At 39.9% G+C, this 26,345-nt stretch overlaps 1 protein-coding gene and 1 long non-coding RNA gene across 2 annotated transcripts in view; one reads left to right on the top strand and one right to left on the bottom strand.

The window, feature by feature from the left end:
• L3MBTL1 (L3MBTL histone methyl-lysine binding protein 1) overlaps positions 1-26,345 on the top strand; it is a 193,583-nt gene that overhangs the window by 33,321 nt on the left and 133,917 nt on the right. The gene's annotated exons all lie outside the window — the stretch shown is intronic.
• The window catches only part of LOC128661618 (uncharacterized), a 69,452-nt gene that overhangs the window by 7,939 nt on the left and 35,168 nt on the right, over positions 1-26,345 (bottom strand). Inside the window, exon 3 of the long non-coding RNA XR_008402617.1 lies at positions 21,755-21,827. This is a non-coding gene — a long non-coding RNA (uncharacterized LOC128661618). The remainder of the gene's footprint in view (positions 1-21,754; positions 21,828-26,345) is intronic.

The raw sequence follows: 26,345 nt of genomic DNA, 5'->3' as shown, positions 1-26,345 counted from the left end.
TCCACGCTTCAGGTGTTAGTTTTTTTCTAACACTCTCCCCCCATTGATGTCTATGGGAAAAGCATGCACGAGCACGTCAAAGCAGCCCTTGGATTTTGTGCGGTATGGAGCTCATCGCCACCATATCGCATGCACAAGGAGACTTCAGAAACTTGTAATGGCAGTGCTATGGAGGGTGAAATAACGCAACTTTTGTCATCGAGAGTCCACAAATCCATTCTAATTACTAGTGGGAATTCAACTCCTGGCCAGCAGGAGGAGGCAAAGAAAACCCCAGCAGAGCTGTTAAGTGTCACTCCTATTACCCATAATCCCCAGTCATTCTTTGCCTCTATCATCGGGAGGATGTGCGAAGATGGTGTCTGAAGATATTTTATCCTCTAATGGGTACTTTTCCCTGCAAACAAGAATTGGGGCTATGATGTGTCCATGTAATTCTCTTTAGTAAGAGTAATGGTGGCTTCTAGCAGTTAGAACATAGCAAGGCGATCCTTGCTTTATTTCTAACATCTATGCTACCCCTTTATAGAATACCAGGGTTAGTTATTCTGTTTTTCTTTTTCTACAGGTTCTTGACAGAGGTTAGTGAATCTGACGCACATAAGAAGCTGCGTCTGCCCTACAGCTGGTAAGTGCTCTTGCCTTCTAGGTATTGAGGGTCAGCACTTAGGGGTTTAAAAGTATCTCCCTATGTTGGAGTAATATTAAGGGCAGTTCTGTTAGGGCACTGCATTGCTAGGGGATAGTAACTTTGATATCAAGTTACTATGATTATGAGGCTGGTTATGAGAGGGGTTATACTTTCATGAGGAAGCTAGGAATAAGGCACAAACGTCTGGCAAGGGGTTAATCAAGTAATCTCTTATCTTTATTCACCACTATGATCATTTATGGGGCATGATTTGGTGAGATTGCACCAAAATATATGTATTAATGGCTCAATGCCGCATATTTGCGCATTTTTTAACAACCAGTGACGCAGTTAATAAATATTTTGTGTATATTGCGGTCCGCTACTACGGATTTTCCTGAATCAGCCGAGTGTAGAGCAGAGCGTATTGTGGTGTGGCTAAACTTGATCCGGATCCGGAAAGGGTGGATCAGGGCTGGTAATTATCTACAGAGTCTGTGATATATTCTACAGCTATTGGGACATCTCAGCTGGTCACCAGAGTGGTAGGTCCTCAGCAGGGCTGAGGTATAGAGGTGCCAGTATATTTCAAAGTCGTATTCTGTCATTTCATGTTATAATCTGAAGGGTTTGAGTTACTGTTTTTTTGTTTAAAGGTACAGTCCAAAGTTTTTATTTATTTTCAAAGTTACTTTGTTTAAAGGTACAGTCCATATCTTTGATATCTGAGATTATTGTTAATACTATTGGGAATATTTGTTCCATTATGGACACTGAATCAAATTTGGGGGTTCATTTTGATAAGTGTTTATTTTGTTTGGAGGTGCAAGTTGTACCTCCAGTGCAGCTTTGTTCCACACTGTCTCCTTAAACATCCCAAGCTTTAGCCATTTCACATGCAGTGCCTTGCGGTTCCTCTCAACAAATTCCTGGGGGTGTAGATTTACCAGTATTTTACTGCCCAAATAACTTCTGCAGCCCTAGCAGCTTTCCCTAATGGTGGTAAAAGGAAGAGCAAATCTAAGAACATATCTGACTCCACCAAGACTGTGTTAGTTAGCCTTTCTCAGTTATCTGAGGAAGATCATTCCTCTGTAACCTCTGAGGGCGAAACATCTTACTCTGAGACTGTGGTGGCTAGTACAGCAGATCCAGAGGAGGTTAATTTTAGATTTAAACTAGAGCACCTCGGTTTGCTTTTGAAGGTCTTAGCTGTATTGGAGGATTCTAACTCTACTGTCACTACGAATCCTAAGAAATCAAACAAACTTAACAGAGTTTTTGATGTCATACCCTCTTCTGTAGAGGTATTTCCAGTCCCTGACCGTATGTCGGAAATCATAACTCAGGAATGGGAGAAACCGGGGATTCCTTTTTCTCCATCACCTGTTTTTAAGAAGATGTTTCCTGTTGCTGACTTGTGGCGCACCCTGCCCAAGGTAGAGGGTTCTTTATCTACTCTAGCTAAGAGAACAACTATCCCTATTGAGTATAGCTCCTCTTTCAAGGACCCTATGGTTAAAAAGCTGGAAGCTTATTTAAGAAAGATGTATATTCATCAGGGGTTACAATGGCAACCTGTTGCAAGTATTGCTTCGGTCGTGGGAGCTGCTTCTTATTGGTGCGATTCCTTGTCTGACCTTATTTCTGAGGAGACTACAATAGAGGAGATCCATGATAGGATCAAGGCTCTAAAGCTGGCTAATACTTTTATCTGTGATGCTAGCATGCAAGTTGTTCTCTTGCTAAAGACGATGGGGCCCATCTATCAAGCTCCAAATGGAGCTTGATGCCCTGCAGGCTCGCCAGAAACAGCAGTTATATAGCAGCGGTCTAAAGACTGCTGCTCCATAACCCTGTCCACCTGCTCTGATGAGGCGGACAAGAATCACCGGAATTCAACCCGAACAAGTACGATCGGTTTGATTGACACCCCCTGCTGGCGGCCGCGAGTCTGCAGGGGGCGGCATTGCACCAGAAGCTTTTGTGAGCTGCTGGTGCAATGCTGAATACGGAGAGCATATTGCTCTCCGCATTCAGCAAGGTCTTGGGGACCTTATCCGCACTGTCGGATCAGGTCCGAAAGACCTATGATAAATAGGCCTCTTGGTCTGGGGACGTTACATCCAAGTGACAAAAGTCTTCCTCCTCTTCTTCCAAGCTGGAGCAACCCAGGACTTCACTGAGGTCAAACCAACCTTGGAACAAGAGCAAACAGTCTAAGAAGCTTTCCTCTGATTCTAAGTCAGCATTAAGGGGTCGCCCCCGATTCAGACCTGGATCAGGTAGGGGGCAGGCTTTCTTTCTTTCTTCAGTCTTGGATCCGCAATGTCCCAGATCATTGAGCCGTGGAAATAGTTTCTCAGGGATACAGAATAGGGTTCAAGTCCTGTCCCCCAGGGACAGATTTATCCTGTCTCGGTTATCAGCAATCCTGGTAAAGAGAGAAGCCTTCTTAATCTGCGTAAAGGACCTATCTTTTCTGGGAGTGATTGTCCCAGTTCCAGTAGAGGAACAGGCTCAAGTTTTCTATTCAAACCTCTTTGTGGTTCCCAAAAAGGAGGGAACCTTTCATCCCATATTAGACCTCAAATGTCTCAACAAATTTCTCAAGGTTCCATCGTTCAAGATGGAGACTATACGCTCCATTCTACCTTTGATTTAGGAAGGTCAGTTTATGTCTACCATAGACCTGAAGGATGCGTATTTTCATGTCCCTATTCACAATTCCTGAGGTTTGCCTTTCTAGACAAACACTTCCAATTTGTTGCTCTTCCCTTCGGCCTTGCCACGGCTCCTCGGATCTTTACAAAGGTTCTGGGGGAGCTTTTGGCGGTGGTCAGATCTCAGGGGATAGCAGTGGCGCCTTACCTGGACGATATCTTGGTTCAGGTGCCATCTTTTCATTTAGCAAAATCTCATACAGACACTCTGTTGTCTATACTTCGTATGCACAGATAGAAGATAAATATGGAAAAGAGTGCCAGACACCAGGGTATGCTTTTTGGGAATGATCATAGATTCTCTGTCCATTAAGATTTTTCTGACGGAAGTCAGAAATCCAAATTTCTAGATTCTTGTCATTCTCTTCAGTCCTCTATCCGTCCATCAGTAGCCCTTTTGCTCATTTCCATCTGAGACCTCTACAGTTAAGCATGCTCAGACAATGGAACAGAGACCACTCGGATCTCTCTCAGAGGATAGTTCTAGATCATCTAACAAGAGACTCAATGGGGCCTATCTATCAAAATAAGTAGTCCAATGTTTTGGAACATAAATTATCACAGCCTCCATGCTAGCCCAGCTTCCCCCAGCCCCACCGTCAGCCATCAAACACCACGGAGATTCACGGAGCTAGCCGGCTCACCTCAGCATTACTCTCAGCCATCAAACCAACAAAAGTGACTCCGGACTTCATTTAAAAAAAAAAAAAAAAAAGTCTTTCTTATGACTTTTTTGTTACAAGAAAGTCGTTTTTTCTATATGAAGTCCGAAGTCACTTTTGTCGGTTTGATGGCTGAGAGTAATGCTGAGGGGAGCCGGCTAGGTCTGTAAATCTCTGTGGTGTTTGACGGCTGACGGTAGGGCTGGGGGAAGCTGGGCTAGCATGGAGGCTGTGATAATTTATGTTCCAAAACATCGGACTTCTTATTTTGATAGAAGTTAGAACAATCACCTTCAGCCAGCAGTGAATCTTTAGCGCTGAGAGAGCTCTGGTGCATGTCTACATCACAATACAGATGTCCACCCTGCTTTTTGATGACGTGCCACAGAAGAATAAACTGAGGGGAACCAAAATGCACCTGCGTTACTCAGAAAATATAGTAAATGCGCATGCGGGCCACCATGATGTTTCTACCTAGGTAGAACATCTTTATAGGGTATGCATAATGAGGAAAAACTGGGTTTGGCGAAATATGGAATTTGTATTAGAAATACCAAGAAAAGAACAGGAAACTTTTAATTGGTACTTATTGTAAATATTTATAATACTTAATGACGTTTTAAAAAACAAACAAACATTTTTTGAGTTTACTATCCCTTTAAGGACATATGTTAATAAAGTAACTGTTTTAAGCATTTCTTGTTTTGATACTTCTGCAATTAGCCAACTGAAATGAATTTTCAGCTATACTGATAACTTGGAAAAAATAAAATAAAAATATATAACGTTTATTTTTTTTATTTTTTTTATTTTTTTCTTTTAAAAAAAACTTTATTGTGTCAAGATGCAGCATACAATATTTAGACAGTTTAAGCATAGTACAGAGAAGCAAATATAGACTCAATTCTTATACAGCTTATTCCATTAAACACAAGTTTCATTGTGGAGATGTTAAAAGTGTTCTTGATGAAATACAATCCTTCTCCTCCATTTGGGGGAGTGTTCTAGTTCCCTTATGCAACTTGACATTTCTTCAATATAACATTCAACAATACAAACAAAAAACAAATTCAGAATATAACCATCATTGTAATTATAATTATTATTATTATTGTAAGACTATGAAAGGCATTAAGCAAAGGCTTGTGTGTAGGATACAAAAGAAGGCAATATGTAATTTGATAGACATGAGTTCTGGCAAACGTTAAGTCTCGGAGGGTTTTAAGGTGGACTATGTGTGTTGAAACTTAATGGTATGCGTGTAAAGTGGTGGAGGGTTTTTGGGAGAGGAGGTATTCCTCCCAGAGCAGGCGAATGGAAAGGAGATCATCTATTTTACGCAGTTTGATATAGTGGTACTGCTCCAATGCTAAGGCAGTGGACACTCTATCTCGCCAGAATTGTATAGATGGTAGGGTGGGTTGCTTCCAGTAATATGGGATATACCGTTTAGCTGTATTGATCATTATTGTGGCAAGCTTCAGTCTCAACGTACAAGTTATCTGCGGAAGAAAATTGAATAGGAGAGTCCAAGGCGTAAATGGCAGAGAGGTCCCTATAACTATTTGTATTTCCTTTCTGATATCTGCCCAGTATGCCTGCGCAATCGGGCATGACCACCATAGGTGGGTGAAGGTGCCCCCTTGTGTACATCCCCTCCAACAGTTGGAATTAGTGTGTGGGAATAGCCTTCCTAATCTGTCGGGGGTGTAGTGCCATCTGTAGAGGAGTTTTATGTTCATTTCCGCTATATTCATGGAGGAGGCGGAGGAGCTCATGTGGGTATATATTATTTTCCATGTTTTGGGTGGCTACTGTTCAGCAAGCTCTTTCTCCCAGCTTATTGTGTAGGATGGGGAGACAGGTTATGTTTCTCTGTGTGTGTTGTATAGTAATGTACGAGTTGGTGGTATGGGAGTATCTCAGACACTTCCTCTCTAGGTTTTTACTTACTATCCTGTAAAAGGGAGTAGTACGGTATCACTTGAGTTAGATTAGTCATGTCGGTGTGGTGGGGGATAAAGTGAGACGAGATTGTAGGGTTACCTATGATAGGAGTTAAGGGAGAATAAGGTGTGGAGATGGACTTATATTTTTTTAGGATTTTCCCCCAGACATTAAACGTCTCTCTCACTGCGATGGGGAATTCCAATGCACCTTCTTCACGTTTCACTGGGAGCCAGCATCTACCCCCCAATTGACTCTCCCCTGCAAACGTATGTTCCAAGACCACCCATTCCTTATGTCTGGCGTGTTTACACCAATCAACTATTCTGGTCATGAAAGTAGCGTAGCGGTACATAAGTATGTTGGGGACTCCCAGACCCCCCTCCAATTTGGAGCGGTACAGAGTTTGCGTAGCAATCCTAGGGCGCTTATGGCCTCAGATATATGAGTTAATGAGCTTTTGTAAGGAGTGGATAATGGGAGTCGGAGATGGGGGTGGGTATCGCCTGTAGAATATACAAAATTTTGGGGAGTATTACCATTTTAATGGCGTTTACTCTTCCTAACCAAGAGATTGGTTTATTGGACCATGAGGATAAAGTAGCTTTGATGTGGTTTCTTAGAGGGTCCAAGTTTAAGGTAATTATCTCCTGTAGGTATGGTGTAATTAAAATCCCCAAATATTTCAATGCTTTAGGCTGGTGTTTAAACTTGTGCCAGTGTAATATATGTAAGTCTTCAGGGGGTAAGTCTAAGTTAATAAATTCCGATTTTGTGTTATTAATGCCGAAGTTGGACAACATTCCATATCTCCGAAACAGAAACATTAGGGAAGGAATAGATGTAGGAAGGTTCGTAAGGGTGAGTATAACGTCATCCGCGTATAAGGAAACTTTATATTCTTTTTGTCCTATGGTAATACCGGAGACCTGGGGCTCCATCCTAATATGGGCCGCCAGAACCTCCATTGCCATAATAAATAGAGTTGGGGAGAGTGTGCACCGCTGCCTGGTGCCGTTATTTATGTGAAAAGGGTTGGATAGTGAGTCATTCAGTTTTATTTTTGCCCTAGGGTTGTTATATAGGGCAAAGATCATATGAATAAATTGATTGTTGAATCCAAATTTTCTTAGGGTCTGAGTTAGAAAAGGCCAACTGAGACTATCAAACACCTTTTCGGCATCAAGTGAAAGAACTATAGATGGGATATGGTGAGTTTTAGCATATTCTATAATATTTATTATCTTGATGGTATTGTCACGGGCTTCCCTACGTGGGGTAAAACCTACTTGGTTAGTATGTATGAGATCTGGGAGAACTTTATTCAGTCGAGTGGCCAGAATTTTAGCATACAGTTTAATGTCTAGATTTTTTTTTTTTTTATAAAACATTTTTATTGAGGAGTTGCATATTACAGTGGTTTGAAGCACCAGGATATATAAACAATACAGATATAAGAAAATAAGTAAATAAGAACAAGAATTATGCATACAGCGGTATGGAAAACATTCTGGTGTTCTGTAGGTGATTTTCCTCTTTTTGGTCCCTTTTAGGCATATTATGGACCACTCTTGGGTCCATATGTACAGTATACAGGAAACATGTAGGGATCAGTAAGTACAAACATAACATACATAAAAACTAGCTAAATAATAAAACTGCAATTGAGGAGTTACATATTACAGTGGTTTGAAGCACCAGGATATAGAAAAAATACAGATATAAATAAGATAAGTAAATAAAAACATGAATTATGCATTCAGCGGTATGGAAAACATTCTGGTATTCTTTAGCTGATTTTCCTCTTTTTTATCCCATTTAGACATATCTTGCACCGCTCTTGGGTCCATTTATACAATATATAGGAAACATATAGGGATCAGTGAGTGCAAGCAAAACATACACAAAAACTGGCTAAATAATAACACTACAATTGCCTATTTATATCAACAGGGAGGGTATCAATAGAGTGTATTAGTAGTGGGGGTGGTTGGCTGCTGATGGCATATAAACTTAACTGGAGGTGTATCTAACAGAGTCTCATAGAAAATTATCATGGGGGTAACTACAAGAGGCTTGTGCCTGAGATAGAGAGCAGGTTTATAATCTGGTACCCTAGATGTAAGTGGTTTGATGCTAAGGCATATGACAACCTGGTCGCCAGCAACGCATCCAATTATGCATCAAGGTTGGTCCGCTCCTCATACTGCTCAGGCACCCCCTATGCCGGGGGGCGATGAAGTTAAGATCAAGTTGTGTTTCCCTAAATTACAATAAAGATCTCTGCTGGCGGTACCCACATATTACATAAATGTGCAAGTATAATCATCCCCCAACACAGTACCCTCGCAATATGATAGCGCTAAAACATGGAGCAACAAACAGTCAACAGGACTTTTGAACTAAACTTATACGCAGTGCTACTACCTTATGTAACTAAACACACTGACGGTTCTGCACAGCATGGTTCTCAGCCGGTATCAAAACACCAGTGTGTCCATACAGACATCGCCACATAACAAGGGACATGCCGTTCATTCATGTAGTTGGTACGATGTCTCCCAAATAAGCATAGAGATAGTCCGGTTGTTATCAGTCTGTCATCAGGTTGTTTTATGTCCCTGGTTTCGGCTGGTATGCCATCCATAATGTTATTTGGGGTAACGATCTCATGTTCGTATAGTGTTAGCAGTGATTGCACTCGATGGTAATTCAGTCCCCAAGTATTAGTGGCTGTCTCCATTTCAGAGCCTCTCCCCTCACCTGGCCCACTCTGTATGTAAAGTCGCGGGGCAACAGCCGATGCACCTCCATCACCCCCCGGTCTTACAAGCAGCCCTGCTGGTTCCGGTGATGAAAGGGTGCCGCTATGATGCAGCTCAGGGTCTCCGTTTGAGTCTTTCCTCACTCCAAGTCTAGACCCATTTGATTCCACGTAAGCAGGTATAAGCCACGTGGACTGATCTGGCAACCATGTGGTATGCGATTTGCTTCCAGCTACTTTAGTGTCCATCGGCCCCATCTGAGAGCTAGCCAATGCTTCCCCTCTGCTATAGGTAAGGAGAGCAGTCTCTCGAGGGGTGTTGGCAATTACTCGGTCCTCCCGTTGCTTTGGCAGGGCGGTAAGCAGTAAAGGTCTCATCTCTGATATTGTTCCCTTCTGGTCGCCATTTTTAGTTCCGGGCGCTGTGGAGAACGTGTCCGGTGTATCAGCATGTGAGATTCTGTGGTCGGTATTTTCTGAGTCGACTTGGTGAAGGGAGTTGTGGCATATCCTGTCAAGTAGGCTATCCAGCTTAGCGAAGCGCAGGTTAAGGTCTTGCTCCAGTTCCATTTCCCAGGCAGCCGCCATTTTAGGATAGTCCGATACCCGGTGGCTTGTGGCATCAAGATCATTCATGTTGTAAGCCTTGTAATACATGTGTTGTTGCTTAAAAGATCAGCAAGGCAGTCTCCCACTGCCAGCGCTGGTAACCCGGAGGAGCCGGGGGGGGTTACAACCTGTATGTAGGCCGCCGCCTCAGGAATTAGACTTCCGAACTGTGTCTCTGTTTTCATGAATACAGCAAAGGAGAGTTAGGTCACAGTCACCCTATATCAGGCAACAGTAGCTTGTTTCAAAATCTGCTGTTAAAGACTCTAAATCGGCGGATTAAAGAGGGATCTTACAGAGCTAACAGTAAATGCGACTGATTAGGTACGCCATTCGGACACGCCCCTAATGTCTAGATTTAACAGTGATATGGGTCGAAAATTAGAGGGTGTTGTAGCAGGTTTGCCGGGTTTGGGCAGCACCACCACATGTGCCTCTAGCATGGAAGAGGGGAATTGCGCTCCGTCTATGATGGAGTTAAATAATTTCGTCAAATGGGGTACTATAGTGTCTCTGAACGTCTGGTAATATTTAGCTGAAAGCCCATCAGGGCCTGGGCTTTTCCCTGGTTTTAAATCTTGAATTGCATGTGTGATTTCCTGCGGGGTGATGTATGAGGTGATATCCTTTAACTGTGTGTCGTCTATAGATGGGAGCTGTCATTCTTGGAGGAATTTGTGGGTGGCTGCTGAAAGTTGATCTGCTGGGGTCTCGGGGTGTATGTTGTATAGAGTTGAATAGTAGGTGTGAAATACCTTTAAAATATCTGGGGTAGTTTTCTGAGGGGGTTTATCTGGTGTGTATATTTCAGAAATGTGTGATTTAAGTTTTCTCTTTCTAAGTGATCTCGCTAGGTATTTACCTGCTCTGTTCCCCTCGAAATGAAACAAGCTACTTGTTTTCTGTTTCAGAGTATGATATTCTATCTTTAAATAATCGTCTAATGCCTTCCGTATAGCTGTTATCTCGTCTAAGATAGAAGGATTTGTTGGAGAGAGCTTGTGCTGTAGGGTGAAGTGTGCGAGTTTAGCAGTGAGGTCTTTGTATTTTTGTTGCTTCATCTGATTAATCTTGGATTTCATTTTAATAAATTCACCCCTAAGGAAGCATTTATGTTCCTCCCAAACTGAAAACTGGTTTGGTGTTGAAGGAACATTAAAAAGAAAGTATTCCTCCAAGGTTTTATTTAGTTGTATAACATTATCTGCATCACCCAGCAGGGCGTCATCTAGCATCCAATGGTAATGATTTGTGGTACGTTCTGGCCAATTAATGTGTAATTGAACTGCAGAGTGATCTGACCATGGAGTGGGTGTGATTAAGCATTTAGTGATTTGGGATTAGCCAGATTGGTTAGTAAAGATATAGTCAATCCGGCTATAGGACTTGTTCGGGTAGGAATAAAACGTGTAATCCCTAGTTTCTGGGTGAAGGTATCGCCATGTATCGTGTAAGTTGTGTACTTTAAGATTCTTCCAGATATATGTAAGAAATTTAGTATTGCCTCTGGTGAGGGGGTTTGTGCAGTCTAGTTGTGGTTGAAGTGGGAAATTAAAGTCTCCTCCCAAGTATATTGGCCCCTTAGAGGAATCTAGTAGTTTGGTGAATAATTTGACAAAGAATGGTTTGGGAGTGGTATTTGGTGCATATATGGTAACTAGGGTTATAGGTTGACCATATAGAAGACCTATCAAACCCAGAAGTCTGCCTTCCGTGTCAGATATCTTATTTAGAAGTGTAAAGGGTAGTGATTTTTTAAGCAAAATGCTTACGCCACATTTTTTGGTAGGGCCTGTGTTGTGGTAGTGTTGAGTGTATGTACGACCTAGATATTTTGGGTAGCTCTTTTTTTAAAATGCGTCTCCTGGAGATAAATAATATCTGCCCCTCTCTTTGCTAAATCTGAAAGTGCCTTGGAGCGTTTGCATGGAGAGTTCAACCCTTTTGCATTTTGGGATAGAATCAGTAAAGGGTGTGGTTCCTTGTTATTTCTGTGAGCCATAAGTCTGGTGTATGTAAATGTGTAAGGAAACGAGTGTAATATATATTAGGTTAATGCTGCGTTGGAGATGTTGGCAGGCCACTTTTGTACAGAGAGTACACACTTTACCATAGTCTTCATAACTTATTGAAGAAACATTACGATAAATATTAAGAACATATTCTGAAAACATTAACAAAAAAACATCAACAAGATAAACAATACAAACACGTCTCTAAGTCTAATAATAGACATAAATTAGAGTACAAGTCCTTTGGGGGGGACATTATAAAAGAGCGGGACTCTTAATATTATATTATCATTATTCCAGCACGTCACCACGTTGGGACTGGAGGGACGTCTGTCAAAACCTGGGAAGTGGTGGCTGGATGTATGAGGGTGACCTGGGGTGGCTTAATACTATGAATAATCACCAAAAAGTTAAGGGGGGAAAAGGGAGGATAGAAAATTCCATATCAATGTCACAAGTGTCTTTAGTATTACCTGACTGTGTATCTCTCACCTTCCTAGCTCCATTCGGTTAATAGGAATGTCCATATAGGTCAACCACAAATGTGAGTGACCTTTGCCAGAGTAGGGATCAACGTTAATCTTCATCAGAGTCAGGATGGAAAGGTGGTTTCTGAGGAGATGTATCTTTGTGACCCTTTCCTTGCTTTGGATCAGATGCTTTGCATGGCATTTTAGTGTGCCATCGCGTCGAATTTGATTTTATCCTTTTGGGTAACGCTTGAGCAGGGGGTTGGTCAGGAGGTTCTGTCAAGGGTTGATCTATACCCAGGTCCTTGCAAAAGGATGGTGTATCTTCAGGTGAGTGACAGGTGCTATCGGGTATTTTAGGTGAGGATTCCGCCCCAGGATCTTCCTGGCTTGGCGTAGAAGAATGCTTATTTTGAGAGAGAATGGGAGATGTTGGGTGCTCCGGAGCAAAAAAGGATGATACAGTGTGAGATTTAGTTGATGTGTGTTTCAAGGCTTTCTCAGATTTGGTATGTCTTTTAGCCGCCATCATTGTAATGCTGGTAATGTGAAGCAGTATAGCCTCTTTAGAAGCAGGGAATATCTAGCTCTTTGAAAATAAGAGATAATGGAGAGTGTTGGTGTGTTTTCCAGCAGTCTACGTTCAGCACCTTTTTGGGTATCTTGTGTGCCAATTAGGTTTTGTATGTGCACTGTGTGCAACAGAGGTATATGAGCGCGGGGTAAGAAATAACACTATGTCAGAGTTCATCAGCCTCACATTTCTTACTACTGTAGCTTGAGAACACCCTGCTTTTTGTTATTTATTAGTTATATGTTTTGAACAGTTATAGAAGCCTATAATCAGACAGCTGGAGGGTACATCTCTTTGTCAGCAGTTTCTGTCAGAAAAGAAGCAGGTTTTCTTCGTTACAGGTGGGTCCTATATACACTTTATATATTGCCTGTGTAAACACTCTAGGAGAAATTGGGAATACTTCCTGAGCTCTATTGATTCTTTATTCCTTTCTTGTGGTTTAAAGCGTGGGAGCAGAGGGGCACCTATCATATACAAAGCTATCTGGTTTGTGTAATAGGTCTTATGTAGACTGTTTATTGTGAACTCTCTTATTGCCAAATCTAATGGCAGCCCCTGTGCAGGAATCTCCCCTTTATACTATAGGGCCGGCTCTTTCCTCTAGATGACTCAGGCCGCAACTATGGCGGGCAGTGTGGTGCCGTTGTTGTTTTACTATGAGTGTGTGGCAGCCCCTGTTTTTGACGGTCTGTTAGCTCCACTGCAGTGACCGGGTATTAGGGTGGATCATCGCTTGCGGGTTAGCAATTAATTGAGGAGGAAAATCTTTACCTTTGCTGCAGAAGCAGCGCTGCTGGAATGGCCGCCGTCTCTCTGAGAGCTCCGTTAAGGGAGCTTCCGGTCACACTGAATAGCGATCTCGTTAATCTGTCCTCAGGGACCGGGTAGTTGTGTCCGGTGTGTAGAGATCAGGAGGGTTGTTCCGTTGTAGTTTGTTTAACAGACGCCGGTCAGATGCGTCTCAGGCAGTTGAGATGGGGTAAAGAAGTTGCATGTCGCCCCACGTTCTCTGAAGAATTTCTTATTGTCACAAATAAATAGGTAAAAGGTGATATCTAATGATCAATCGATGCCTCTGGTATGGAGGCTACTTTTGATCATGTAGTGGTATGATTTGGCTCAGCATAACACCTCCAGGTCAGTGATTTAAGAGCCCTTCTTTGCAGAGCACTGGAGTTACACAGCCATCTTAGCTGCAGCCAGGCTCCGCCCCCCATATATAACGTTTATTTTATCACTTCATGGATATTACCTAATAAATATCGATTTGATCTTATCCATGTTTGAAAAGGTAATAAGTTTCATTGAACTATTATTGGGTCGGAATATATTGGTAAACAATAAATTATTTGAAATGTATTGGATTATGCATATTAGGGATTAAAATATACCCTGTGCTTCAATAATTAAAAATGTTGGATGAGAAAATAATCCAAGTTAAAGGGACAGTCTAGTCAAAATTAAACTTTCATTATTCAGATAGGACTTGTAATTTTAATCAACTTTCCAATTTACTTTTATCATCAAATTAGCTTTTTTCTCTTGGTATTCTTATTTGAAACTAAACCTAGGCAGACTCATATGCTAATTTCTAAGCTCTTGAGGTCGGCCTCTTATCACATGCTTTTTAAATTCCTTTTCAACACAGAGACAGAAAGTACACGTGGGCCATATAGATAAAACTGTGTTCAGGCACAGGGGGTTATTTAAGATTTAGCACATTACAATGCTAAATGCAAGACAATAGACAATAAACAGTAACAGTCATGTGATCAGGGGGCTGGAAGAAGGTTCTTAGATACAAGGTAATCACAGAGGTAAAAAGTACATTACTATAACTGTGTTCGTTATGCAAAACTGGGGAATGGGTTATAAAGGGATTATCTATCTTTTAAAACAATAACAATTCTATTGTAGACTGTCCCTTTAATGTAAAGGGTCAATATAATGTGATGTGAAAAATACTTAAGTGAGAAATGTAAGTGTGGTTTATGCTTATTTTATTCCTCAATTTACAAGGGTTCCGTGCATAATATTACATGAAAATGATAGTAGGGGGTGACAATACATTATAACAAATGATTAGAAAAGGAAGGAAAAAAGAGCCGAGTGGAAGAACGTGGATGAGGGGAAGGAAAAAATCTTGAATTGATTATTGCTATATAAATGAAAAATGTGTTACTATCGTTATACTATAGTTAGATTCAATGTTCAGAGTTTTGAATAAATAGCAGATGATATGTATTTGTATTATACATATACAAAATCATTTTTATATTAATTAAGTTCTTTAGGTTGTAGGGAATCTAATAAATATATCCATCTACATTCTGTCCTTAGAACTTAGAAGTGCCTCTTCTAAATGTGCCTCTCTTATGCCCAGTGAGGTTTTCTGTAGGACAGCATATTTCAAGTCAGTGGTTGAACTTTTGTGAGTTTTTAGAAAATGTTGTGCTACTGATGTTATGGCTTTGCCTTTTGATAAGTCTTTTGTGGCATTTTTGATGTTGTTAGTATGCTCCAGAATTCTTAGCCTTGCTTCAAGGGTTGTCATGCCTACATAGACTTTTTTGCATGAACAGCGAGGGATATAGATCACTCCTGTAGATCTGCATGTATAGTGTTGTTCTAATTTATGAACGTTCCCTGTTTTGTCTGTAATTTGTTTAATTATGGTTACGTATGTACATGCTGAACAGGAGCCACAGGGGTACATTCCTGAGTCTTTTGGTGTTTTCTTTGGAATATGGATGCAATGGCTTTGAACCAATTGATCTTTTAGATTTCTAGATCTTTTATATCCTGTGGTTATTTTGTGGCCTATTATTGGCGCCAGGGTAGAGTCATTTTGGGCTGCGACTATACAGCTGGCCCGATGTGCTGTGTAAAAAAAACAGACCCGCTCAGCAGAGTACAGAGAGCGGGTCTGAAAAACGGACATATTTAAAAAAAATTCAAAGGTAATAAAAGGGTTTATAATGATAACACTAAAATAATGTTATATAATTCTGCACTAACATAATAAAATACTATTATTTTTTAGGTTTACTGTCCCTTTAAGTGTACTTGGAGGATGTGCACTGCTGTGATGCAGTAAAGTATTTGTTGATGTTTCTTTTCGGTACATTTGTGTATCAATGCTACCATCTTCAGCTTTTCTAATGGTAAGATCTAGGAAATTAACTGATCTTAAATCTGCTTGATATGTCAATTTGATGTTTGTATCATTAATGTTGAGTATTTGTATGCATTTGTCCAATTCACCTTTTGTGCCTTCCCAGAGGAATAACACATCATCGATATATCTAACCCACATGGGTATTTGTTGTGTATATCGATCCATTTTCCCTGTAAAAACAATGAAAGATTCCCAAAATGCAAGGAACAGATTCGCATATGTGGGCACACAAGCTGTGCCCATCGCTGTTCCTTAAACTTGGAGGTAATATCGATCCTTGAACGTGAATACGTTGTGTGTTAATACAAAATGTAACATTTGTAGAATAAAGGCATTGTGTTGTTAGTTGTTATCGGCATTTGTGGATAAAAAATAACTGATTGCTTTTAGACCATCTTCATAATGAATACTTGTATACAACAATTCAACATCCATTGTCACTAGCCTTGTTGTATTTGTTACTTGGAGGTCACGTAGTACTTGTAGTACTTCCATTGTATCACGGATATAGGATGGTAGCATTGTTAAATATTCTCTTAGTCAAAAATCTATGTATTTACTGGCTGATTCTGTTAGGTACTCTGTACCTTATACAATGTTTTACACTAAGACTGTTTAATTACTAAGGTATTACTCACACATATACGCTATATATTTTTAATTATTTTTTCAGGAGAGTTTAAGTGTTTTTAAATCATTCTGATTGAATAGTGAACCAATATAGACTTAGTATGAATGGTTAATTATTTTTGTGTTTGCATTATGTACCTTATCCATTTTGTGACAATATTGTAGGGGTAAGCACTTTCTTTTTGCTGTTACATATCTTGTAACTCATCCTTTCATTAGACCTGATGGCGTCATGTCTAAATGGCAAGCTTTCAAGGTACGGGTAAAGATCAAGGGACCTACAACCAGTTCTGATCGACGCTCTGGCGGTCCCGTGGAACTTTGGTCTTGCGTATCTGTTCTCTCCATTTGCTCTCCTTCCTTGAGTCATTGCTCATATCAAACAGGAGAGGGTGTCAGTGATTCTAATAGCTCCTGCCTGGCCTCGCAGGATCTTTTTTGCGGATCTGGTAAAGATGTCATCTCTTCCCCCTTGGAGGTAGCCTCTGAGAAAGGACCTTCTACTTCAGGGTCCCTTCCTCCATCCAAATCTAGATTCTCTGAAGCTGAGTTCTTGGAGATTGAAAGCCTAGTCTTGGCTTGGCGTGGTTTTTCTGAGAAGGTCATAAATACTATGCTTCAGGCTCCTAAACCTATTACCGTAAGATTTTCCATAAGGTATGGTGTAAATACCTTTATTGGTGCGAATCGAAGGGTTTCTCTTGGAGTCGGGTGAAAATTCCTTGCATTCTTTCTTTTCTTCAGGATCGCCTGAAGAAAGGTTTGTCAATCAGTACTCTGAAGGGTCAGATTTCTGCACTGCCTTTTCTTTTGCACAAACGTCTGGCAGATCTGCCAGATGTTTAATCTTTTGTTCAGGCCATGGTCAGAATCAGGCCTGTGTTTAAACCTGTTGCTCCTACTTGGAGTCTTAACCTTGTTCTTAAAGTTTTTCAGCAGGCTCCAGTTGATATTAAGTTGTTATCCTGGAAAGTTTTGTTTCTCTTTGCAATTTCGTCTGCTCACAGAGTTTCTGAGCTTTCGCCTCTGCAGTGTGATACCCCTTATGTAATTTTTCATGCTGATAAAGCGGTCCTTCGTACTAAGTTGGGATTTCTTCCCAAAGTAGTATAGGATCGCAGCATCAATCAGGAAATTGTTGTCCCTTCCTTATGTCCGAATCCTTCTTCTCAGAAGGAACGCCTGTTGCATAACCTGGATGTTGTGCATGCTCTAAACTTTTATCTACAAGCTACTAAAGATTTTCGGCAATCTAGTGCCCTGTTCGTCATTTTCTCAGGTAAACGTAAGGGTCAGAATGCCACTTCTACTACTCTTTCACTTTGGTTGAGAAGTTAGCATATGAGACAGCTGGACAGCAGCCTCCTGAGAGAATTACGGCTCATTCCACTAGGACTGTCTCTTCTTCCTGAGCTTGCAAAAATGAAGCCTCTGTGGAGCAAATCTGCAAGGCAGCCACTTGGTCCTCTTTGCATACTTTTTCCACATTTTCCAAATTTGATACTTTTGCCTTGGCTGGGGCTTCCTTTGGGAGAAAAGTTCTTCAAGTGGTGGTGCCTTCTGTTTAGGCCTGCCAGTCTTGTTCTCCCTTCCTTCCATTGTGTGTGTGCTCTAGCTTGAATATTGGTTCCCACTAGTAATTTAAAAGGATTTGTGGTCTCTCCATGTCATTGGAAAGAAAAAAAAAATATGCTTACCTGATAAATTTCTTTCTATCCTGGCATGGAGAGTCCACGACCTGCCCGTAGTTTGATTTTAGACAGCAGTTTTTGTGTATAAACCTCAGGCACCTCTATACCCTTGTGTCATCTTCTATTTCCATTTTCCTTTGGCCGAATGACTGGGGATTATGGGTAATGGGAGTGACACTTCACAGCTCTGCTGGGGTTTTCTTTGCTTCCTCCTGCTGGCCAGGAGTTGAATTCCCACTAGTAATTGGAATGGATTCGTGGATTCTTCATGCCAGGAGAGAAATACATTTATCAGGTAAGCATAAATTTTGTTTTTCTTAAAGAGTGAAGCTTGTGGTTTGTTTGTTTTTTGTTTTGTTTTTTTAAATTACAATAAATTTGTATTGAACGAAACATTCATCACAAAAAATTATTTTGTTTCATCACATATTCATTAAGCAAGTTGCACATAATTTTTTGTTAATGGAAAATCCCTTCAGAACAGCAGATAATCAATACTTAATGTCTGACAAATAGTTAGTTCATGTAAATTTGAACTTCTGAAGACTTTTACCCTCTTTAGGATTTATTTTTTTTAACTTCCTGAACAAATAAAGTCAATTTTTCAGTTTGCTCTAATTTGTTCATAGTGCCTTTGTTTATCAAGATTAAAAGCATTGCATAGCAAACATATTTAAAGGGACATAATACTCATATGCTAAATCACTTGAAACTGATGCAGTATAACTGTAAAAAGCTGACAGGAAAATATCACCTGAGCATCTCTATGTAAAAAAGGAAGATATTTTACCTCACAATCTCCTCAGCTCAGCAGAGTAAGTTCTGTGTAAAAAGTTATACTCAGCTGCTCCCAGCTGCAGGTAAAAAAATTAAAAAAAATGAAGAAATGAACAGCAGCCAATCAGCATCAGCAGTGCTGAGGTCATGAACTCTTACTGTGATCTCATGAGATTTGACTTAACTCTCATGAGATTTCATAGTAAGCTTCCTTTACCTGATTGGTGAAATAATATGAGAGTGCACGATGCTAGTCCCTTCAGATGTCCCAGGACAGACACACTAAAATGCTGCTTAGAAATCCTTTACAATGGGAGGTGGCTACTGAGGAACTTTTGAGGTAAAATATCTTTCTTTTTTACATAGAGATGTTCAGGTGATATTTTCTAATCAGCTTTTTACAGCTATGCTGCATCACTTTCAAGTGTTTAAACATTTGGGTATTATGGCCCTTTAAGTAAGACTGATTTAACATAATACATACAATGTACATTTTGACAATGTTATTACAATGGAGATAATCTACAAATATGATTGAAATATTTGTATGACGTGTCACCTAGAAAGGGTCTGTAGGATGGAAACATTTAACTTTTTCTCTCTTTTCAGAAATCAGAGTCACTACAGTCATGCTTTTCCATTGTGTTGTACATGACAGGGTTTTATGGCCCACTGCTAGTTTTGTGGTGGCCTGTGCCTCGTATCTCTTTTTCCCTTCAACTGCTACTTACAGTTCTGTTTACATGAGTACATATTAGGTCTGTAACCTATTTCCACCTACTACCAGGCTTTTTACTTTCAAAGTACGGCATATGAATATAACATGACAATTTACATCAAACTATACAACTCTAATGGTAGTAATACAAATAGAAATACAACATCAATATATGTGTCATATGAAAGATTACATTCTGTCTTGGCGTGTATATAACAGATATTTTTGTTTATACAACCCTTTCTATATTTCCCTGTTTGTTTGAGGGACACTTTACCTTTGCTCCCAGGCAGATTACTAGTCTATCCATAAAACCCAACCCTAGTTTTTATATATAAAAAAGACCTCAGTTTGGATAGCAATACTAACAACAGTTTCATATTCTCACTGATTCATGTGTTATTTTAACAGCTGATTCACTAAACAATTGATAAATTAGTGAACTTTAATGAATTAGCAGTCTAGATTGTAGAAATGTTTCAACACCATTTTTTATCCCCTAGACGCCATTAAGTTCTCTTCCTACCTGTCTAACTGTACCTTTAGTGTAGCCTTCTCTGGGGTTCCTCTGCCCCATCACCACTTTCTGTTGGGGACCCGCAAGGCTCTGTCCTCAGTCCCCTTCTCTTCTCAATCTACACATCATCATTAGGTTCCTTAATAAAGTCCCACGGGTTTCAATATCATTTGTATGCCAGCAACACCCAAATCTACCTCTCTGCACCAGACCGATCTCCTTCCTTGCTAAACTGTCATTCTCACATTTCTTCCTGGATGTCCTCTCACTACCTTAAGCTAAATCTCTCCAAAACTGAGCTCCTTATTTTCCCTCCTTCTTCTAAAATCTCCACCCCCCATCTCTCTATAACTGTCGACAACTCCATCATTACCCCTACCCCGCATGCCCGATGTCCACATTTGACTCAGATCTTTGTTTCACTCCTCACATTCAGTCCCTGGCTAAATCCTGCTGCTTCCACTTTAAAAACATCTCTAAAATTAGACATTTCCTTACACAAGACACAACTCTCATCCTTTCCCGCCTGGCCGCCTCAATAACTGCAACTCCGTCTCTTGTCTCCCTAGCTGCCGCCTAGCTCCTTTACAATCCATAATGAATGCCTCTGCCAGGCTCATCTTCCTTACATGCCGCTCTTCATCTGCTGCACTTCTCTGACAATCCCTTCACTAGCTTCCTCTTGCCTCCAGGATTAAACACAAAATTCTGACTCTGACATTCTGACATACAAAGTGCTCAACTGCACTGCTCCCCCCTATATCTCAGACCTTGTCTCCAGATACTCTCCCTCCCATCCCCTTCGCTCTGCTCCACTCCTCTCTTGTTACCTCATCACACTCCCGTTTACAGGACTTCTCCAGACTGGCTCCCATCTTGTGGAACTCTCTGCCTCACTCCAAAAGACTCTCCCCTAGTTTTGAAAGCTTCAAGCACACCCTAAAAACTCTACTGTTCAGGGATGCACACAACCTACACTAACCTTTCCTAATACCAGTTCCTCTCTTCCATTACTATCCACCATGAAGCCCCTTAGCATGTAAGCCTAAGGGGCATATTTATCAAGACCGCTGCTCCATAACGTGTCCGTCTGCTCTGAGGCCACAGACAGAAATCAACCCAATAGAATACGATTGGGGTAGATTGACACCCCCTGCTAGCGAATCTGCAGGGGGGCAGCATTGCAAAAACAGTAAACAAGAACTGCTGGTGCAATGATAAATGCCGACAGCATATGATGTCTGCATTTATCTATGTGTGGCGGACATGATATGTTACTTTGTATCATGTCCGCTCGCACATTGATAAATATGCCCCTAAGAGTCCAACTGTTTGCAGATCACCTTCATAGGAGCTGACTGCAACAGTGTGACTCTCGGCAGGGCCCTCTACCCATTTATCCCTATAAATGTTACCTTGTATACCGCCTATGTTTATAGTTCTGCAGAATCTGTTGGCGCTCTACAAATAACCAATAATAATAATAATAATAATAATAATAGGATGTTCTATGCCATCCTAACAGCAATGGGTTTAACACCGTTAGGATGGCATGGAACTTCCTACCTTATATGGTGTCCTGCAGATTCCCCCTTTTACGCAATCAAGAATTGGACTGGGGGGCATGCCTAGCCTAGTCCCCCATGATTCGATCCTGGCCTTGAAATCAAGTGATTGCATCAAAGATCATCTGATTTGATTTTTACAGCAAGTATTTACACTTTTAAGCTGGCATAAAGGAGTTATGCTCCAGTTTAAAAACTAATATTATACAACAATTAGCTATAAGCTAACAATAAGGGGGTGCACTATCAAAATATATTGTACACAAATTAAACAAAAACTCACCGGGAGCAATGAACAAGCAGTCCACCATACACAAGCAGCTCTCCTCAACAAGATTAGGCAATCCATGAGAGACCTAAAAGATAAAAACAAACAGCAGGTGCTTCATGGTGTAGATAAAACAACACAAGTTCCCCAAAGGATGTCCCTAAAACAGAAATGCACTCACTCAGTGTAAAGCACTAAACGTAGCTGAACTATTCCTTGGCAAAGCAGGATCAGTGTGGATCAACCCAGACAGCGACCTGGAGTACAGTCTACCTCACCCTGGTTCAAAATTTACCACTGTAAATGGAGCAGCTCTGATGTGTAAAACCTCAATATGACATTCCCAAACGCAAATAGCAATGCACCACCGGTTTAGACACTGGCTAGTAAAATTCGGCCACACAAACAAATGCTAACAAGTGTTTCAGTGGAACTCAGCAGCGGGTCTATGTCTTCTTGGTCCTGTGATACTAGGCACACTAGCCAAATATGGTATAGATACAAAGTAATACAAAGTAGTAATGCTTAAAGGGACAGCCTACTCCAGAATTTTTATGGTTTAAAAAGATAGATAATCCCTTTATTACCCATTCCCCAGCTTTGCACAACCAACATTGTTAGATTAATATACTTTATAACATTTAAACCTCTAAATTTCTGCCTGTTTCAAAGGTTCTACTGACAGCCTCTGAATCACATGCTTTTGTATTTGCTTTTCACAACAGGAGACTGCTAGTTCATGTGGGCCATATAGATAATAATGTGTCCACACCCAGGGACTTATTTAAAGGGACATTATACACTTATTTTTTCTTTGCATAAATGTTTTGTAGATTATCTATTTATATAGCCCATAAAGTTTTTTGTTTTTTTTAAATGTATAGTTTTGCTTATTTTTAAATAACATTGCTCTGATTTTCAGACTCCTAACCAAGCCCTAAAGTTTTATGAGAATACTGTCAGCTACCTTCTCCAGCTTGCTCCTGTTTCTGTAAAGGGTCTTTTCACATGCAAAAGAAGGGGGAGGGGGGAGTGTCTTATTCCCCACTTGCAGTGGGCTTTCCACTTACCTTTTCAACAGAGCTAAACTGACCGCTTCTAAGTAAGATTTTTAAACAGTTTTATACTGGATTTTGAAATCAGTATCTGTTCATCTTATTCTTTATAGTAGTGTCTATTACATGCAGTTATATGAAAATGAGTGTATACTGTCCCTTTAAGAGTTAGCAAGCACAGTACTAAATGCAAGTCAATAGATAATAAATACAAAGTCATGAGATCAGGGGGCTGTCAGAAGATGCTTAGATACAAGGTAATCACAGAGGTAAAAAGTATATTAATATAACTGTGTTGGTTGTGCAAAACTGGGGAATGGGTAATAACGGGATTGTCGATCTTTTAAAACAAAAATTATATTGTAGACTTTCCTTTTAATATACTTTTTACCTCTGTGATTACCGTGTATCTAATCCCCTGCAGACTGCCCCCTTATTTCAGTTCTTTTGACAGACTTGCATTTTAGCCAGTCAATGCCCTCTCATAAATAACTCCACGGGTGTGAGCACAATGTTATCTATAAGGCATGAACTAATGCCCTCTAGCTGTGAAAAACTGTTAAATGCCTTGAGATAAGAGGCAGCCTTCAAGGGCTTAGAAATTGGCGTATGACCCTACCTAGGTTTAGTTTTCAACTAAGAATATCAAGAGAACAAAGCAAATTTGATGATAAAATTGATTTGGAAAGTTGTATATAATTGCATGCCCTATCTGAATCATGAAAGTTTTATTTTGACTAGATTGTTCCTTTAATAGCAAAAGTAACAGGGGACAAAGCCGGGGATTACATCATAGTAAAACGGGTTGGAAAAATTAAAAAGCTACAATAAATATTAAAGCTTTTTACTATTTCCTACCCTTATTGCTATGATTAATTTTATTTATTTTTTAATGCTGAGTGAGTGCATTCCTGTTTTGGCGACATCCTTTGGGGAACTTGTGTTGTTTTATCTGCACCATGAAGCACCTCCTGTTTGTTTTTATCTTTTAGTTTAGATTACGAGTTTTGCGGTAAGAGCGGTGCGGTGCTAACTTGCACGTTATTGTCACCGCTCACTTACCTACAGCGCTGGTATTACAGGTTTTCATAAACCCAGCGTTAACAGGCAAGAAGTGAGCGTAAAGCAAAATTGAGCTCCATACCGCACTCCAATACCAGCGCTGCTGAAAGCCGCGGTGAGCTGGTTTTACATGCTCATATTGGATCAGCCAATAGGATTTTTTCAACTTTAATTACAATTGGCTGATAGAATTCTATCAGCCAATCAGAATTCAAGGGACGCCATCTTGGATGACATCATTTAAAGGAACCTTCATTCATCGTTAGTCGTCGGAAGAAGAGGAAGCTCCGCGCCGGATGTCTTGAAGATGGAGCCGCTCCACGCCGGATGGATGAAGATAGAAGATGCCGTCTGCATGAAGACTTCTGCCGGCTTCATTGAGGACTTCTTGCCGTTTGGATGAAGACTTCTCCCGACTTCGTTGAGGATGTATGTCCGGTCTTCAAAACTGTAAGTGCCCATACAAATGCCCTTTTCAGGGCAATGGGGAGCGTAGGTTATTTTAGTTAGGATTTTATTTGGTGGGGGTTGGTTGTGTGAGTGGTGGGTTTTACTGTTGGGGTTTTTACAGGTAAAAGAGATGATTTCTTTGGGGCAATGCCCCGCAAAAGGCCCTTTTAAGGGCTATTGGTAGTTTAGTTTAGGCTAGGGTTTATTTTTATTTTGGGGGGGCTTTTTTTATTTTGTATGGGCTATTAGATTAGGTGTAATTAGTTTAAAGGGACAGTATACTATAAAATTGTTTTTTCCTCAATGTGTTTCCAATTATTTTTTTACCAGCTGATTAGTATAAAATGTATGAGATTGGCTTTTTAAGGCTTATTTGTGTATATTTGTGTATATTTTTGCTTATTTGTGTATATGAATTAGCTGACCTTATCTCTTCTATAACCCACTGGGAGTGTAATTTCTTCTACTGGCTGTGTTAACAGAGCTTGGACTCGAAACCAAAAACTTTCAGGATGGGTGGGAATACCACAGGCTAAATAAACTAATTCAAATTCCAATATGAGGTTAATGGAAATACTTGTAAACAATTTAATACACTCCAGCAGGTAAAGTGGATCATTGGGAACAAATTAAAGGGGAGAAATGTTTTGAGTAAACTGTCCCTTTAAATATCTGATAATTTCTTTTTTTATTTTGTGTAATTTAGTGTTTGTTTTTGTAATTTAGGTAATTGTATTAATTAATTTACTTTATTTAAGTGTAGTGTAATGTTAGGTGTTAGTGTAAGACAGGTTAGATTTTATTTTACAGGTAAATTTGTATTTATTTTAACTAGGTAGTTAGTAAATAGTTAATAACTATTTACTAACTATTCTACCTAGTTAAAATGAATACAAACTTGCCTGTAAAATAAAAATAAACCCTAAACTAGCTACAATGTAACTATTAGTTATATTGTAGCTAGCTTAGGGTTTATTTTACAGGTAAGTATTTAGTTTTAAATAGGAATAATTTAGGTAATGATAGAAATTTTTATTTAGATTTATTTTAATTATATTTAAGTTAGGGTTAGACTTAGGTTTAGGGGTTAATAAATTTAGTATAGTGTTGTGGCGACATTGGGGGCGGCAGATTAGGGGTTAATAAATTTAGGTAGGTGGCGGCGATGTTAGGGGCAGCAGATTAGGGGTTAATAATATTTAACAAGTGTATGCAAGGCGGGAGTGCGGCGGTTTAGGGGTTAATATGTTTATTATAGTGGCTGCGATGTCCGGAGCAGATTAGGGGTTAATAATTTTATTTTAGTGTTTGCTATGCGGGAGGGCCTCGGTTTAGGGGTTAATAGGTAGTTTATGGGTGTTAGTGTACTTTTTAACACTTTAGTTATGAGTTTTATGCTACAGCTTTGTAGCGTAAAACTCATAACTACTGACTTTAGATTGCATTATGAATCTTGCGGGATAGGCTGTACCGCTCACTTTTTGGCCTCCCAGAAAAAGCTTGTAATACCGGCGCTATGGAAGTCCCATTGAAAAAAGACTTTACGTAAATTGCGCAAGTTAATTTGCGGTACTGCCAAAAAAGTGTGCAGTGCCCCTAAACCTGCAAGACTCGTAATACCAGCGGGAGTGAAAAAGCAGCGTTATAATCCATAACGCTGCTTTTTCACTCATAACGCAAGACTCGTAATCTAGTCGTAAGTGATTTATAGATGCCTTAGAAACCACTAGGAATTATGGCTTCCTATATCAAAAGCAGCTTTTAGATAACAGAATAAAACTTTATAGATCTTTAAAAATAAATAAAGAACCATCATTACCCATGGGATTGTGTTGTATAGTAAGTAAATATGGCACATTGTAATGTTTTTTTGTTATTAGAAAAGTTTGCCAGGAATATTGTCATTAAGAGCAGACTATACTTAGAGGGACATTTTTTACACTTTTAGATGGTAATATAAAGTGATAAACTTTATATATATTTATATACAGTATATATATATATATATATATATATATATATATATATATATATATATA

This window comes from Bombina bombina, chromosome 1, assembly GCF_027579735.1.
Source record: "Bombina bombina isolate aBomBom1 chromosome 1, aBomBom1.pri, whole genome shotgun sequence".
In the NCBI taxonomy this organism is placed as follows: Eukaryota; Metazoa; Chordata; class Amphibia; order Anura; family Bombinatoridae; genus Bombina; species Bombina bombina.
This window is presented reverse-complemented; position numbering and strand designations above follow the sequence as displayed.